The sequence below is a fragment of the Notolabrus celidotus genome, chromosome 9 (genome assembly GCF_009762535.1).
Source record: "Notolabrus celidotus isolate fNotCel1 chromosome 9, fNotCel1.pri, whole genome shotgun sequence".
In the NCBI taxonomy this organism is placed as follows: Eukaryota; Metazoa; Chordata; class Actinopteri; order Labriformes; family Labridae; genus Notolabrus; species Notolabrus celidotus.
Window position 1 is genome coordinate 36,708,155 of NC_048280.1, and position 18,022 is coordinate 36,726,176.

The following is an 18,022-nucleotide window of genomic DNA, read 5'->3' on the forward strand; positions in this document are numbered from 1 at the left end:
AGCCATCTCCTCTTCACAGATCAATGAGTGTCAGGTAAAACTCCTCACAGAGGCTTTAACATGTTTCAATAACAATAACCTGAGGACTGAATGAAGTGCTGAGACTGAATCATCATGTGCACTGTTAAAACAAAAAAACTGTGAAAACTCAAAACTTCAAGTGAACTGTCTGCACTTGATTTTTGAGTTTTGATGTTAACTAGAAATCTTACATTTGAGCCAACTGATGAGTTTTTGTTGGGATAACTTATCATTCATATGTAGTGTAACTTAACATTTTGAGTTCTACATACTAAGAAGTGAAAGTTGTGCCATCTTATTATTGTTTGTTCAGAAAATGTCCCTTTGTTACTGCACGTTACTGCACCGTTTTCACACCTTATGCCTTATTAAACTAACTAAACAAATTAAAGTGACAGTAACCGGTAATCAACTCACCATCAACTGACCAACTGTAAAGCTAGAGTTTCAATACAATACTCAAACTAAACACTCACCTTCAGGGCGATCAAATCCACACAGGACAGGAGAGATGGAGCCACATGTGGGGAATGGAAAGTGTAGAAGACCCCTGTAGATTTGAGTTGGAGACCCTGTTTTTTGCCTGAAGCAGACTCAAGTAATGTAGCCAAGCCTCCAACCCATAATTTCAAGTTTTGCCAACCTAACTTATGAAATAAGACCAACTTTACACAACAAACTTCATACAGGGAGTCGAGATAACTAATTTGTAATCATTTTCAGGCCAACAATTTTAAGTTTTCATTTTACAATGAGGAAATGTGTCTTGCCACTGTGTCTCCTGATAATATCACATGTATTACACACATGTGCATGAATACTTATGATAGCAAAGTCTCTATATTCTTGGGAGAGATCCCGCAGCCCCCCCAAGGGACACCCCCACAACACCGCCCCCACAGCCCCCCAAGACGGAGCCAAAGGAGCCACCAGGGCCAGGAGCAGACAGCCAGGCAGACGCGCACGCCCTGCGACTGATGGACCAGGCCACGGGGGCATGGAGGGACACCCCAATGGCTGCCGTAGTAACACCCCCCCCAGCTGCGCACCACCCCACCCCCCCAAGAGGACCGCGAGGGAACCCCGGGAAACCCGACCCCGAGGGCAGCCGCGGACCAGGCCCCCACAGGGGAGGGGGCAGCAGGGGGGTGGAGGGTGACAGGGACACCAGCCACCCACCCAGCCCCGATGGGCCCCCAACGAGTAGGGCCGAGCCAAACACCAAGGCCCCACCAAACCTGATCTGTGTGTGTGTGATATGATTTGAATTTTGTTTTGTTTGTTTTTTTGTTATATGTATGTTTGCTAGTGAGGTGGATTAAAATAGGGGGGGCAGGAAGGGAGGCGGTAGAGAGGGGGGAGAGCCGTAGTGCACTACTGCATCACAATCCCCCCCCCCCCCCCCCCGTAAAGTCTCTATATTCAAAGGCAAATCAAAACTGGAATACAAGAGATGTTTAAATACCCTAATATTTAACGTTGTTATTAATGTATTGAAGGGTTGGAGGTTTAACTGTGAAGGACAGCAGAGTTAAATTAAAGGGAATATTAAACAGTAACATTTAAAGTGCTGACATGTCACAGGAGACTTCACATCTGACTTTAGAATACATAAACTCAAATAAAATTAATCTTTTCCCTCATGCAGCCATGGATCGATGACGATCTCAAAAGTCAATCAGACTTTATTTATAAAGCACTTTTCATACAATGACATTGTAACACAAAGTGCTGTACATAAACACAACTTCAAATAGATTCATTTTAAAAAAAGATATAAAATAGACCCCCCATCCTAATCCCAACCCCAGCACCGACCCCACTATCCTAAGGTCAAGAACACAATATATGCAACAACAATAATAATAACAACAATGAAAATAAAATAAATGAAAAATAAAAAGGAAGTTGCTGAACGAACTGAGGAGACTCTCTCATGATGTCTTAATGAGGAAACACTGGAGGAAACATAAGATGTTAAAACTCAACACAGGAAATTAAACTCACCAAAATAAAATACATTTCTAAGATAATAAAACATTAAAATCTTAAACCACTAAAAGAAAATTAGATTCTATACTTAAAATAAATACAAAGTGAGTTCAGCTGTTTTATTTGTGTTTACATGTTCAACACAGAGATATCCATCATGAGTGTTAATAAGCCTCCTGCTTTCATCAGTTTCTGTGATTGGTCCAAGTAATCTAATCAATCACTGCACAGCTCTTTGATCTCATTGATGACAGATCACTCCGAAGGGTTAACAAACATGAAACCTGAACCCCAAACTGCTCCCTCTGTAGTTCAGTGGTGTGTGAATGTGTATGAATGAGATTAACACTAATGGTCCCTTACTATAGCAGCCTCTACCATCAGAGAGTGAATGTGGTGTGAATGAGTGAATGTGGTGTGAATGAGTGAATGTGATGTGAATGGGTGAATGTGACAAGGAGAGGAAAAGAGCTTTGAGTGCTCAGAAAGAAAAGAGACATAGAATCAGTGGTTTCTTTTTAACATGAATGTTTTCTTTTAATGAAGAGTGTTTAAAGTTTAGCTTCATGTCAGAAGGGTTTTCTTTTTTATTTCAAGATTTGTATTCTGAAATAGAAGTTATACCACACAAAAACCCCACAACAAAGGAAACACACAACAACCCAAACAGAAAACATGGACATGGATGAAGTCTCTAAAAGTAGTATGGGAGGTAGAACCTTCAGTTATCAGGCCCCTCTCCTTTGGAATCATCTACCAGTCAGGGTCCGGGAGGCAGACACCCTCTCTACTTTTAAGAGTAGGCTTCAAACTTTCCTTTTTGATAAAGCTTATAGTTAGAGCTGGATCAGGCTTGGACCAGCTCTTAGTTAAGCTGCTATAGGCTTAGACTGACACACTGGGATCCTGTTTTTCTCTCTCTCTCTGCCTGTCTCTTACTTTAACTCTGCCTGTTCCATTAAAGTTACTAACCATAGACCTTTCTGGAGTCCCTGAGCTCCCTTGTCTCGTTGGTTCCTCTGGATCTCTGCTGCTGTGGACGTGCCAGACTCCAGCTGCTACAACTACTACTATCTGTCTCACCACTACCATCTCTCTCTCTCTCTTCATCTCCCTCTATCCCTCTCTCCAACACGGTCTCAGCAGATGTGTGTCTAACATGAGTCTGGTCCTGCTGGAGGTTTCTGCCTGTTAAAGGAAGTTTGTCCTTGCCACTGTAACTTGCTAAATGCTGCAAAGTGCTCTGCTCATGGTGGATTAAGATGAGATCAGACTGAGTCCTGTCTGTAAGATGGGACTGGATCTGATCCTGTCTTGATGTTGGGTCTTTGTTAATAATATAACATAGAGTCCAGTCCTGCTCTGTTTGAAAAGAGTCTGAGGAGAACATTTGTTGGGATTTAGTGCTTTATAAATAATCTGAACATGACTGAGCCATGTAGACTCGATGAAGCTCAGGACCTGAGCTCATATTGTTGTATCTCTGCAGGTAACTTGGACTCATGACGTCCCTTCACACCTTGTAGTATCAATAATCTGTATCTGGTATTCAGCTTCTTCTTCACTTCTTCATGGTCAGACTGAGGGAGGACGGTTCTCTGGGTCTGTGTTAGTGTGTTGGTGTTTGGTCTTGTGTCACTGAGGGATCTGTGGGTTTGAAAATATGTCACATCATGTTGTTTTGACACATGCTGTAAGTTCTGTCCTGTTTTCCTGAGCTGTTAGGATTCAGTCATTTCTCCTCATCTGATTATACAGGTGTCACATGTTCTTCACTATGCTGACTTAACCAAACAAGTACAATACAACATACTGAAATACTCAAAGGTATCAGTATTTCCTAAATCCAGGGTATCACATAGAAAAAAAAAATTCTAATTCTTTGAAAATGGAGTGTTAATGGGACCTTCTGACAAAAAAAATAATAATCAAATATCAATTTTCATATATGAGTTTTAATTTGTATCATATTTGATACATCAGGAATTTGGTGCAAATTTATTGCAGAAAGTTTCTTCTTTCTTAAACAAACTAAAACATATAAAAACAACATTTTAAACTTTGAGTTTCCTTCAGATTTTTCCCAAAGTAATTTCAAACAGAAATAATTTTTTTCCATATTGCACGACAACGTCAAACATATTCTGCATCTGCTACACAACAAAAAAAACCAACACATTTCTTGTGTATTTCTTCTCTGAATCGTTCAGTTTTTAGTGGAAATCAATGAGCAAAAGAAAATTGATCATGATACAGCAGATTGAATATATGAAAATCTAAATATAGCGAATTATTTCATGTAAGATAAGATAAGATAAGATAAGATTAGTCCTTTAATCGTCCCACATAAGGGGAAATTTAAGTGTAACAGCTGTAAAGTAGACAGTGCAAAAGAGTATAAAGCAAACAAGAGCTTATAAAATATCAATTATTAAAAAGTTATTAGCAATTAATTAAAGAGGTAAAATTAAGTAAGTAATAAACATGTTCTTCAATAATAAATAGACTGTATGCTGCTTTATGGAATAATGTATGAAATGTAATACAATGATGATTGACAGATCTCCTAATAAATGTCCTTATATACCTGCTGTATCAGTTTTGATACACACATTTTCAACACAGTTTGACTATAAATGAAGTAATGAAATATTAGGTGTTTTACATTGCATCAATCCAGTAACTATTCCTCTTGAAGTTTCAAGAACAATTTGAAGGTTGGCGCTATATAAATAATGATTGATTGACTGATAAAGTGAGCACACTTGATGTAGAGCTCGGTGCTGAGGGCTGAGGTAAGATAAGATATACTTTATTGGTTCCCCATTGGGGGGAATTCTTTTGTTACAGCAGGTGAGCAGATAGCAATGACAGCATCCTCGTCTTCAGGTATCTTTAGATCAGCCCCAGACCAAGAGCATTATGTGCTGCACGTGTTCGTCTGTGTGGAACTAACGAAGTGTGAACTCTAAACCCATCACACTGTCTCTCACTGATGAGCCCTCTAAATATACGGAGAGTCTGCATCCACTGACTTCAGACTGTAGACCAGGTTTTTGTTGGTCTAAGGCGCGGAGGCTTTCTGCAATGCACTTTCTTTGCGCCTGACCTCACCTCATTTTGAAACCAGCACAGCCATGAGTGCTGACATGTGCATAAGTTCACTCCATATTCACTCAACCTGGACGCTGGGTGCAGAATGATGTCTGCCAGGACACTTTGCATGGGGTGTATGATAGGGTCCAAAGTCTGTTTCATAACCTGAGAAAAGAAAATACTGGGACTCATTCTTCCTGTGTGCAGTGTGTAAATGGACCTTTGTATTTTATAAAGGCTGGAAGCTGGAGAAATGAAGCTCCTCCTGTGGAACAACTTCATTTTACAGATCAAATATCTGACGTAGCTCTGCCTCGCCTCTGATGATACTCTGATTCTGTTTTCCACATGCATACCTGAACCTGAAACCAGAACTAGGAGGAAGAGAATATCTAACTGAAGGGTTCTTAGAGGAGGAAATGAAGACTGCAGGGTTGGAGGACCCCTCTCAAAGACACGCTGCGCCCTCCTAAATAAAAGTCTAATAAACCCAGTTCCGGGGTTTTACTACAGCGAGCTACTTCCAGGCATGCAACCCGCTTCCTGTTTCATTTAGACTTTCAGGACTGCAGGACTATTTCGTTCTGGCCCCTGACCCTCTGTCTCATGCAGAGCTTTGAGGAACTCTGCTTTGTGACACACTCTTAATATTTGAGTTAAAATGAGTAAGCAGCGTCCACAGTCAGAGTGAATGATTGACTCCATTCACACCCCAACATGTGCAGGGAGGGCAGAGGAGCACAAACCAGTTCAACTGGAATAAACAAATAACATAGTATATTTATTTTTGTTTGTTTATTCAGCTCATTTTACAGTCAGACTTAAAGAAACACATGCAAATAGAAGTACATTGGTCCTGCTGGAGGTTTCTGCCTGTTAAAGGGAGTTTGTCCTTGCCACTGTAACTTGCTAAATGCTGCAAAGTGCTCTGCTCATGGTGGATTAAGATGAGATCAGACTGAGTCCTGTCTGTAAGATGGGACTGGATCTGATCCTGTCTTCATGTTGGGTCTCTGTTCATAATTTGACATAGAGTGGTCTAGACCTGCTCTGTTTGGAAAAGTGTCTTGAGATAATGTTTGTTGTGATTTGGTGCTTTATAAATAAAGATTGATTGATTGATTTTGATGGTTTGAAGTCAGAGTTCACCGTGACAGGGTCAGGAGCTCAAATGTTTGATCAGGATCCTTCCTGAGAGGAAACCCTGGGGTTGACACGGAATACGCTGCAGGGGTTATACATCCCATCGGGCCTGGGGAGGACTCAGGATCCAGGAGGAGCTGGGAAATGATGCCGGGGAGAGGGACGTCTGAGTGGACTGCTGCCACAGCAAAAAGGAAAAAACAAACCAACGGATAAAAACAGGAGGACAGGCTTAGACTGACGGACCTTTATGTGGCAGGATGAACAAATCTACTGAAGCTTCTCCATAAACAGTTTGTCAATATCAGACCCCAGCACATGAGAGAAAACAGGACCCAGGACCTTGATGTGAAAGTTTATACCTCTCTGTGATCATCTCTCTATGTTTAGGAGTTACAATCCTTCACTAATGTGAGAGTTCACTCATGTTGATGTAAGGATGTCCTCTGTCCACCAGGTGGCAGTGTCCACTTAAAGTTCAGTTAACAAACACTTCAGGGACACACAGTAGCACATTTCATCCTCCTGGTCCTCCACTGGAGTTATAAACACACACAAACAGCAGTCCAGAACCTTCATTTACACACACCTGCAGCACTGATCCGCTCATCAGGTCTATGATGTTCGAGTCCCTGATGTGTTGGGAATGTTTCATCACCTCAGTGTGAGATCCTCTGAAGCTCCACAGTCTGATCCTGATGGAGCAGACTCAGTGTTGTAGAGTGATCTCAGTCTCCAGCAGCTCACACAGTGTGTGTTGATCAGGTGAACATGGTGTGGATCATGGCTTGTGTCATTAACAATAAAAGTGGAGAGAGCTGAACTCCTCCTCTGAAGACGCTCTAACATTCAGCTTCTTTCTGATGTCACTTCTGAAAAGTGAAGAAAGCGGGTCAGTGGCGATCAGTGAGGCTGAACTCTAGGTTACTATATAAAGTTAAAATCCAAACACAAGCACGCAAAGCCTGAGCTAACAGAGGGAGAACTAAATGTTTGATTTCTGCTGTTTTCTTTTTGCCTGATGTCTCAAATCTTCATCTTCACCCTATAACGCTAAGTGTATCATTTTTGATACATCAGTTTCTGAGACCTCTACATCATCAGTGTGATATATTCTTTCAGTAAAATGTATACAATCAGATACATGCAGTGCACAGATAATCCACCAGGTGTGAGTAATTCATGCAGCAGAAGGACGTCACCTGAGACATCCAACATGTCAGCTATGGATCAGAGACCCACTCCAGGTTTTTCAGGGAGATTTTTACCAAGTTTGAAAAAATTTGGATGAAAAAAACTTTCAAATTGTTCCTGAAACTTCAAGAGGAATAGTTACTGGATTGATGCAATGTTAAACGAATTAATATTTCATTACTTAATCTATAGTCGTGTTGAAAATGAGTGTATCAAAATTAATACAGCAGGTATATAAGGACATTTATTTACTGTCAATCATCATTTTATTACATTTCATACATTATTCCATAAAGCAACATACAGTCTTTTTATTATTTAAGATCATGTTTAAATGACATAATGAGGTATATTTAGAGTAGAAATTGAAATATTTATAACATATATTGTATTTTTATATATGTAACCTGCTGTATCATGATGATTGATGACTGGTTAATGGTTGCCATGGCTCCCTAGTGAATAATTGTCTTCTGCTCATTGATTTCCACTAAAAACTGAACAATTCAGAGAAGAAATATACAATACATTAGGTTTGTTTGCAACAAAATATGTATGATGTTGTCATGCAATACGGAAAAAAATATTTCTAGGTTTGAAAAAAATGTGAAAAAAACTCAAAGTTTGAAAGGCTAAATTTTTTGTTTTTATATGTTTTAGTTTGTTTAAAAAAGAAGACACTTTGAGTTATAAATGTGCACCAAAATACCTGATGTATCAAATATGATACAAATTAAAACTCATATATGAAAATTGCTATTTAATTTATTTTTCTTTTATTTTTAGAAGGTCCAATAAACACTCCATTTTCAAAGAATTAGAATTTTCTGACAATTATTTGATGGTTCAGGCTTTACAGGGTTAAATGTTTTAGTTTGTTGCACCAAAATGCCTGATGTATCAAATATGACACAAATTAAAACTCTTCTATGAAAATTGACATTTAATTTATTTATTTTTAATTTGTCAGAAGGTCCAATAAACACTCCATTCTCAAAGGATTAGAAGTTTCTGGTAATCATTGATGGTTGAGGGTTTATAGAGTTTCTAGTGTTAGGGGACAGGCAGACTCTGTGGTAGATGAACCAGCTGACAGGCGTCTGAAGAAAGATGGCCGTTGCTATCCATGCAGAGTGCTTCTTAATCTTGATTTAAATTTCTTTCTTAAGTTTTCTGTGTGATCATTTTCAAAGATGGCGCTCGTGATGAAACAGTGGTCTTTAATGAAGCATGTGGTTTGTGTCATGTTAGTGTGTCTCTGCTGAGCAGCGGGCGAGCAGTGTGAGCGAGCAGTTATCACATACAGCGCTCTCTGTGTTCGGGTGATTACCTCATGTAGTGAGGTGTTGGTTGGAACCAGCGGCTGTCTGCTCACACAAGGCGTCCATTATGCTGAGAGAGCTGTGCACCATGGGCGTTTTTTTCAACCGCCATCAGTTATAAAGCTGGCTTTTCATGCTAATGAAAACATGAGGTCCATATCTATCAGGACGATTGAGCAACAAGTGAGTGGCTCAGAGTCAGAGGCAGAGAGACGGCTAGATTATCCTGTTCCTGATATGTGGACCGCATGTAAACAAGACCTGATTGTGTTTGGGCATGCTGCTTCCTTGTATCCAGCAGGTATAGAGAGCAGTGTTATTTGTCCTTCATGTCGAGTACTCAGCAGATATTTGCCTTTCAGTGAGAGTGGGAACAGAGTAAACAGAGAAGTGTTAGTGTGAGGCAGAGAGAGAGGAAAGAGAATCAAGCTGCTCTCCAGGATCATAAACACATTTTGTTCACCTCGGCATAACGCTCCAAATATTTCCTTGGAACCGGCCAATGTGCAGGGCGGAGTGAAGACTTTCACACCAAACCTCCACAAAGTATTTTTCATTTTTCACCCACAGGTCAGTTTCAGGTTCTGAGTTTCTGAGGCGTGCCTTATCTTAAATAAACAGCAGATAAACAAGTAACAAGGACGGCCTGCACTCAGAGCTGAACCCTTAATGCTGCAGCCAGGTTCACTCCTCACTAACAAAGACAGGTTGTTCACTCAGAGGTATTTCTGGTCCATCGAGGTCTGAGGCGTCACCACAGGAACTGGGTCGGGCTGATGACAGCAGGTTGAGAAGCCCCCGATCAGGACTAGACTCTGTGAAAGCCGAGCTGTGTGCAGTCCAAGAACACACGCTCTATGCTGCAGAATATCACCAGTTAGTGTTTAAAATATGTAGAGGTACGTTTTATGCCAGAAAAAACTGAGGAGCAACTGTCCTGCTAAATTTGGGTCCACGCCTCAGTTCTGAGGAACACAGGTCTTTGATAGGCCTCTGTCTGTGGTGCACAAGTAGTGTAGGGTTCAGCACATCGCCTCGCATCACTGCCATGCAAATGTTTGTCTCGACAGAGCTGCAGTGCACGAGTCCCCATAGAGCCCCATGTTAAAAGTTACAGCAGAAATAAACACGATTGCAGCCTGGTGCCGAAACAGACCCTGTCCCTCATGCTCCAGCAGCACATCACCTCCACCTGACAGGGACCGATGGGGATCAATCTTTATTTATAAAGCCCCATATCACAACAATCATTATCTCAAGACTCTTTTACAAACAGAGCAGGTCTAGACCATAGACTGTAAATAAAAATGGACAGCGTTGCTCCGCCTCTTCCCGTTGTACAGTTCTGAAGTAAAAAAATCCCTCTCCTGGGCGCAGCCATTGTGCAGCCAGAGCCTGTGAAGACTTTGTAATAAGCTCCGCCCTACAGCGTAACGTCACAAGACGCTGTGTGCCCTTTGAAGTTTCGTTCTACGGCGGCTGTGAATCAAAGGAAACAGGAAGTAAAACCCTGTTTTTTAAACTCTAATAACTAAAGAAAAAGAAACTTTTCAGAAAAAAGAGGCCTTGAACACAAAACAGTCAAATACTAACTACATATAACCACAGCATACGGATGGGAGAAACATTCGTACAACGTGTATTTATTTTTTAAAGTTTGACTGCTCCCCCATTCAAATGAATGGGGGAGACGGATTTTTTGACCTATACTGCAGCCAGCCACCAGGGGGCAGTCACACTGCTGAAAGCCTCACCACCAGGGCCGTATCCGGCACTCTTGGTCTAGACCAATCTATGTTTAGCTAGTTACAGCGGAGAGGAAAAACTTCCTTTAACAGGCAGAAACCTCGAGCAGAACCAGACTCATGTTAGACAGACATCTGCCTCGACCGAGTTGGGTCTTGAAAGAGGGATAGAGGAGAATAAGAGAGAGAGAGAGCGGTGATAGTGATGAGACGAGTAGTAGAAGCTGTTGCCGCTGGAGTCCAGCACGTCCGTATCAGCTGGAGTCTGGAACATCCACAGCAGGAGGACGTCTACGGCAGCTCAGAGGAACCTACGAGACAAGGGAGCTCAGGGACTCCAGAAAGGTCTAGGGTTAGTAACTTTAAGGCAGCCCACTGACCTTATCACCAGTCCTGTCCTCAGGTGGGTCCAGTCCTCAGGTGGGTCCAGGCTTCAGGTGGGTCCGGTCCTCAGTTTGTTGAGTCCAGAGGTAGGTCTAGTTCTCATGTAGGTCCAGTCCTCATGTAGGCCCAGTCCTCAGGTGGGTCCAATCATGTAGGCCCAGTCCTCAGGTGGGCCCAGTCCTCATGTAGGTCCAGTCCTCATGTAGGTCCAGTTCTCAGGTGGGTCCGATCATGTAGGCCCAGTCCTCAGGTGGGCCCAGTCCTAAGTTTGTTCAGTCCACAGGTGGGCCCAGTCCTAAGTTTGTTCTGTCCACAGGTAGGACCAGTCCTCAGGTGGGCCCAGTCCTCATGTAGGTCCAGTCCTCATGTAGGTCCAGTTCTCAGGTGGGTCCGATCATGTAGGCCCAGTCCTCAGGTGGGCCCAGTCCTAAGTTTGTTCAGTCCTCAGGTGGGTCCAGTCCTAAGTTTGTTCAGTCCACAGGTAGGTCCAGTCCACAGGTAGGTCCAGTCCTCAGGTGGGTCCAGTCCTCAGTTTGTTTAGTGTAGAGGCAGGTCCAGTCCTCATGTAGGTCCAGTCCTCATGTAGGTCCAGTTCTCATGTAGGTCCAGTCCTCATGTAGGTCCAGTTCTCATGTAGGTCCAGTCCTCATGTAGGTCCAGTTCTCAGGTGGGTCCGATCATGTAGGCCCAGTCCTCAGGTGGGCCCAGTCCTAAGTTTGTTCAGTCCACAGGTGGGCCCAGTCCTAAGTTTGTTCTGTCCACAGGTAGGACCAGTCCTCAGGTGGGTCCAGTCCTAAGTTTGTTCAGTCCACAGGTAGGTCCAGTCCACAGGTAGGTCCAGTCCTCAGGTGGGTCCAGTCCTCAGTTTGTTTAGTGTAGAGGCAGGTCCAGTCCTCATGTAGGTCCAGTCCTCATGTAGGTCCAGTTCTCATGTAGGTCCAGTCCTCATGTAGGTCCAGTTCTCATATAGGTCCAGTCCTCATGTAGGTCCAGTTCTCAGGTGGGTCCGATCATGTAGGCCCAGTCCTCAGGTGGGCCCAGTCCTAAGTTTGTTCAGTCCACAGGTAGGTCCAGCCCTCAGGTGGGTCCAGTCCTCAGTTTGTTCAGTCCAGAGGCAGGTCCAGTCCTCATGTAGGTCCAGTCCTTATGTAGGTCCAGTCCTCATGTAGGCCCAGTCCTCAGGTGGGTCCAATCATGTAGGCCCAGTCCTCAGGTGGGCCCAGTCCTCATGTAGGTCCAGTCCTCATGTAGGTCCAGTTCTCAGGTGGGTCCGATCATGTAGGCCCAGTCCTCAGGTGGGCCCAGTCCTAAGTTTGTTCAGTCCACAGGTGGGCCCAGTCCTAAGTTTGTTCTGTCCACAGGTAGGACCAGTCCTCAGGTGGGTCCAGTCCTAAGTTTGTTCAGTCCACAGGTAGGTCCAGTCCTCAGGTGGGTCCAGTCCTCAGTTTGTTTAGTGTAGAGGCAGGTCCAGTCCTCATGTAGGTCCAGTTCTCATGTAGGTCCAGTTCTCATGTAGGTCCAGTCCTCATGTAGGTCCAGTTCTCATGTAGGTCCAGTCCTCATGTAGGTCCAGTTCTCAGGTGGGTCCGATCATGTAGGCCCAGTCCTCAGGTGGGCCCAGTCCTAAGTTTGTTCAGTCCACAGGTAGGTCCAGCCCTCAGGTGGGTCCAGTCCTCAGTTTGTTCAGTCCAGAGGCAGGTCCAGTCCTCATGTAGGTCCAGTCCTTATGTAGGTCCAGTCCTCATGTGGGTCCAGTTCTCAGGTGGGTCGAGTCCACGGTGTCACAGGTCCATGTGTTGGTTTGAAGCAGACTCTCTTGATTATGGTGCGTTCAATGACTCTTGTGTTAGTGTTGGTTTGAAGCAGACTCTCTTGATTATGGTGCGTTCAATGACTCTTGTGTTAGTGATGGTTTGAAGCAGACTCTCTTGATTATGGTGCGTTCAATGACTCTTGTGTTAGTGTTTGTTATGTTTCCTCTCACTGTTTCTTCTCTACTCTGATAATCCGGTGCACACAGCGCTGCAGGAGCCTCAATGGTCGACACAGCTGTCAATCATGATGTCACACCCCCTTTTTTTTATATCATCAATAACTAATTCAAAGTAAGTATTATTATTATTATTATTATTATTATTATTATTATTATTATTATTATTATTATTATTATTAACAAATTATTAACAAACTATCACCTACATACTAACTTTTGCTACTCACCACTGCACTATTATCATATTATTTTAGTCTGTACATATTAGTCATGCCTATTTGTTGTTCTTTTGTATTTACTAGCTCGACTCTTCTCTTCTGTTGTCCCTTTGTGCATTGCCTTTACACTGCTTGGCAGTACCTGCACCCAAATGGACTTGAAGCACTTTGTTACTCTTACTGATCTTGTTTCCTCTTGTCTAGATCTTTGCTTGTGTTGTTCTTGTTCTCGTATGTACGTCCCTTTGGATAAGAGCGTCTGCTAAATGACATTGTAACATTTTAACATTTACAGGTGATGTTATTGTTAATATTATTACATTTTTATTTTTATTATATTTTTATTTTATTTGTAGGTCTTATTCTTATTCTTATGCCTTGTACAAAGAGAGCACAGTTTATCAAAGTCAAATTCCTTGTGTTCAAGCATACCTGGCCAATAAAGCTGATTCGGATTCTGATTCGGATTCTGATTCTGATTCTGATTCGGTAAACTAGTTAGAAACAGGAACACTGAGACATAAATCAGCATGATAAGAACCAACTATAAAGACAGAAACCATGTTTGACAAACATTTATTTGACCTGTGTTTGATTTTACACTTTGACCCATGTCCCATCTGTTTCTATGGAGGAGGTGGGGCTTATGACCTGTACTGTAGCCAGTCACCAGGGGGAGGATTAAAAAGTCTTGGCTTCCGTTTCAGGGTGCAGTTGTGCAGTCCATCTTCTCAGACAGTCTGTGAGTCTAATAGAAATCTTTTGTCAGCTATGACTTTAACTAGAAGAAACCCACCCCACTACGCCCTCTACTGATCAGTTCAGTACCCAACCACATGGCCCCTCATGTCTCCCAAAGCCCGAGATTGAGAGGACAGATGGACAGAGACAGCCAGAACATTATGGGGTTATCAAGTGGACTCATCCTTTCAATGATGTTTCCTGTAGTGAATGAATAATCCTCGGATACAGACTGTTTAGCTTTAACAACTTATCATGTTAGCCCACGCTCCTCTCCAGCTCCGCCCCCTTGTCCAAATATGGTCACTTCTGGATAGAAAACCAACATCCTGGCAGCTGGTATGCTTAACTCAAGGCTTTATATTTGCAATCCACCAATGAGAACCATCATAATGGCTACTATATAAACAGTCTACTGTCTCTTTTAGTTTTAACTTCAAAAGACACCAATCATCAGAAAACTGTGAGCTGTGAGAGGTGAATAGAGATGTGTTTAGTCATTTCATTCAGAGGAATTGTGTATGTTGGATACCAGTTTACTCTCATTTAATCACCATGAAAAGCAGGAACAACCATCTGCCTCGACTCTGGACAAAGTCCACCCGCTTTTTGGCCAATTATTCCTTCTTTTCAGAGCAGCCCATCTTGCGAGCGGGGAGTGACGCTGTAATGTAATTACTTAAAGAGGGGATGGTTGTACTCAATATCTTGCACTTTTGAAGCCAAAGAAGGCTCAAAAACAGATCAGAAATTCAACTGGACCACCCAGTGGATAACAGGAGGCTTGCCAAAAACTTCTTGTGCTGAAACTGAGTCATTATTTCCCAGACCTGGAGGATGACACAGCAGCTCTCTGGGAAAGAGGTCTTAATGAGTCAGGGGGAAAGAAAAAAACAAACAGCTCAGCTTGGCCTGGGTTCAAAATACCAGAGCGCAGAGAGAGAATGATGCTTATTGTTCATTGTATACCTGCAGACAGACACACACATAGGAGGGGGGCGCAGGTTTGGTATTCAGATTTCACCTGTCCTCTACAACCCCTCTGCACCGCGGAGCAGCCATGAATCGAGTTTATTGTGAGGAGAAGGCCAGTGATGAAGAGGAGGCCCGACAGTGAGGCCTCCTGCTCACTCCAGTGATCCTGAATAAAGAACATCTGATCCTCCACCACGAGCCCTGAGCTTCTCCCAACGATGACCGACACACCAAGAACACTGAAGCAACCTGGAGTCATTCTGGGACTTTAAAGTCAGGCAGATTTGTTGATGCATTTTGAGTTTAGATGACTGGTAGGTTAAAAAAAGGTGCTTTACTGTGCATAATACACATGGGAGAAATCGCTGAGAGTAGATGGGCCCGACACTTGCACCAAGAATTGTACATCATTTGCCCCGATATCCAAGACAGTCTGGTTGCAGACCTCCACAGTCAGGCCTCTACCTCTGCAGACCTCCCCACAGAAGCACCTCCACGGTCAAGGCCAGAAACACACGCACAAAGTTTCCAAATAAAATTGCGTTGAACGTCCGGTTTAACATTTTAGTCAATTGTTTCCTCTAATCTGTAAAAATGTGCAAGATATTAGAAAACAAAGTCTTGTGTTGACTTCTGGTTTCAACATTGTTACAAGTTTTAAACCTTTGTAGACCACAAATAACCTGATCTACAAAACCTCTTTACAGAACTTTATAACCAAGCTCAGAATAAGAACGCTAATGTTCGTGTAAAAAACACTTGGTACTGGTGTCACATTCAGTAATTTGATTACTAAAATAATTGAAACTGTGAAAAATGAAGAAATGTAAGTTTGGGACATAAAGACTTATTTATTCACTGTTTTGGATTCTTAAGAATAGCAACTCACCGTTGTCTCCAGGTGTAATCACTACAACAAATTATACCAGTTCCGGCCCTGACTGCAGAGGTGCATCACTGGGGAGGTCTGCAAAGGTAGGGGTCTGGCTGTGGATGTCTGCAGCTGGACCCCTTTCCCAATATCTCCCTGTCTCAAGGTCTCATCAGACGAGCTGTTAGCATCTCCCCTCACTGCTGCACAGATCTGCACTGTGTGCTCTCACATATACACCATGAGTTGAATGGAGAGAGGAAGTCCTAATAACAGACGTGACACAAACCTCACAGTTTATACCCAGCTCAATTATAGTTCATCTTGTGTGATGGCTCAGCTCCAGACTGATCGAACCCCTGATGATTATAATAACATGTCAAAGTAATATCAACAGACTTCACGTGTTATCTTCAGGACATCCAGAGGAGGAGCTGTTGTCTTGATCACCGAAGAGTTTGAGTGTAACAGCGGCGTAGTCACCACCAGCTCTCAGCACACCGTAGATATTTCACTCTAACTGGCTGTAAGAGCCGGTGTTTGTGATTAAGGTGTTATCTACAGTGAGGCTCATTTAAAGAGAGAAGGTTCTGTTATATATGCTAACAACACTGGTGCACAGCGGTGCTATTAGTGATGCGTTTAACCCTTTGTGCATGTGTCGTGTCTTAACAGCCCGTGATGTGCAGATGTAGAATGAACCTCGTGACACTGGCCAGCTTGAATAGTAATTCGATTTATTACAATCAAACAGCACCAGCATCAGTAACAAGCATCGCGACTACTTGGAGGACGACCGGGCCAGATGAAGTCGCCTCTCTTCTGTCTCCACGTTCTGGCTTAAATACTATGAAGGTGTACTCAAATTAGAATGAGGGTGTCCTTCAAACATACACATATATGGACTCTTCAATATAAGTTTCACGTTAGCTGCTATTTGACTCCATTTATGGACGCCTTGTTTTAAGTATTGACAAAGACGTCAGCTGTCTATCATAGATTTGCCTATGTCAAAGGTGATCTTTTTCAGGCCCTTCCTAGAGACTTCTGGAGCCTACTATTGTAACTCATTCTTGTGGGCCCCTGGACTTATTTTAAACAACACAGACTAGCAACATATACTTAATTTTATGTGGTAATATCAGATACTTCACATGCTTTGTGAGTTAGAGCCATATCCTGTATAAATAATGGACGTAGCATCCGTGATGTCACCCATCTGTTTCTGAAGTGCTGTTTTGAAGCCGGTCATTAGCGGCAGCCATATTGCAAATGTTGAACTCAACATAACTGCTGTTGAGCCAGTGTGACATAAAGAGGCTTGCTTTGAGCCTACAGGGTTATCGCCTGTCAATCAAGTCAGCTGTGCCTCTCATTGGAAGACTTGTAATCTTAATATCATCAAAACTGCTGTGTTATGAAAAAATTCACCCCCTGTACAGTGTGTGCTGATAGAGACATGAGCTATCCAGACTACACTCATCTTATGAACCAGGCTGTAAACATGTTTATTTCTACTGTAAAGATCGTCTTCTTTGAATTGGTGTGTCTGTGGTTCCCGGTACTTCCGGAGCCAGCCTCAAGTGGACACTCGATGAACTGCAGTTTTTAGCACTTCTGCATTGGCTTCAATTCTCACAGCCGGAGGTTGCTGCTTGGTTAGAGCGTGTCTTTATGGCTCATAAAGGTTCAAGATCACTGCCAATCTCAGAACCCACCTGCTCTAGTCTGGTGACAGTGTACGCCACTGGGAACAATGGTATTAGTATTTTGTAGTGTTGTAGTCAAGACCACATTCACAGAGACCAAGACATGTCTGAGACCAGAGTGCACAGAGACCAAGACATTTAGGGAATCCAGACCAAAACCAGGGCAGGGCGAGACCGAGACAAGACCATAAACTGTATATCAATGAAAAATCATCATGATAAGAGTTAACAAAATAAAAGACTTTTATTTTTTTTGTTTGTCTCTCTTATCACAGTTATGACAGGGACACAGAGTGCATCAGTGGTGGTCTCAACTGGTCTTGATTTGAATTATGGAGTTTGCCTAGCCCGAGACCAAGACAAGACAGAGTAGAAATGCTTACGTTTCCGAGACCGGTCTGGAGACCAAGACCGATCTAGAGTACTACAACACTAGTATTTCAGATATATTTTTGATGCCCTTCAGCTGGATCATGCTCCTCCTGCTGTTGCTCTCCATACAGACTGTTTTTCCTGCAGACACCTGATTAGTCGTTACTACTCAGACTACAAACAGAGACCAGAACACTTTCTCTACCATAATCCAGACCCCAGCCAACAGAGTCTGCATTCTCATGT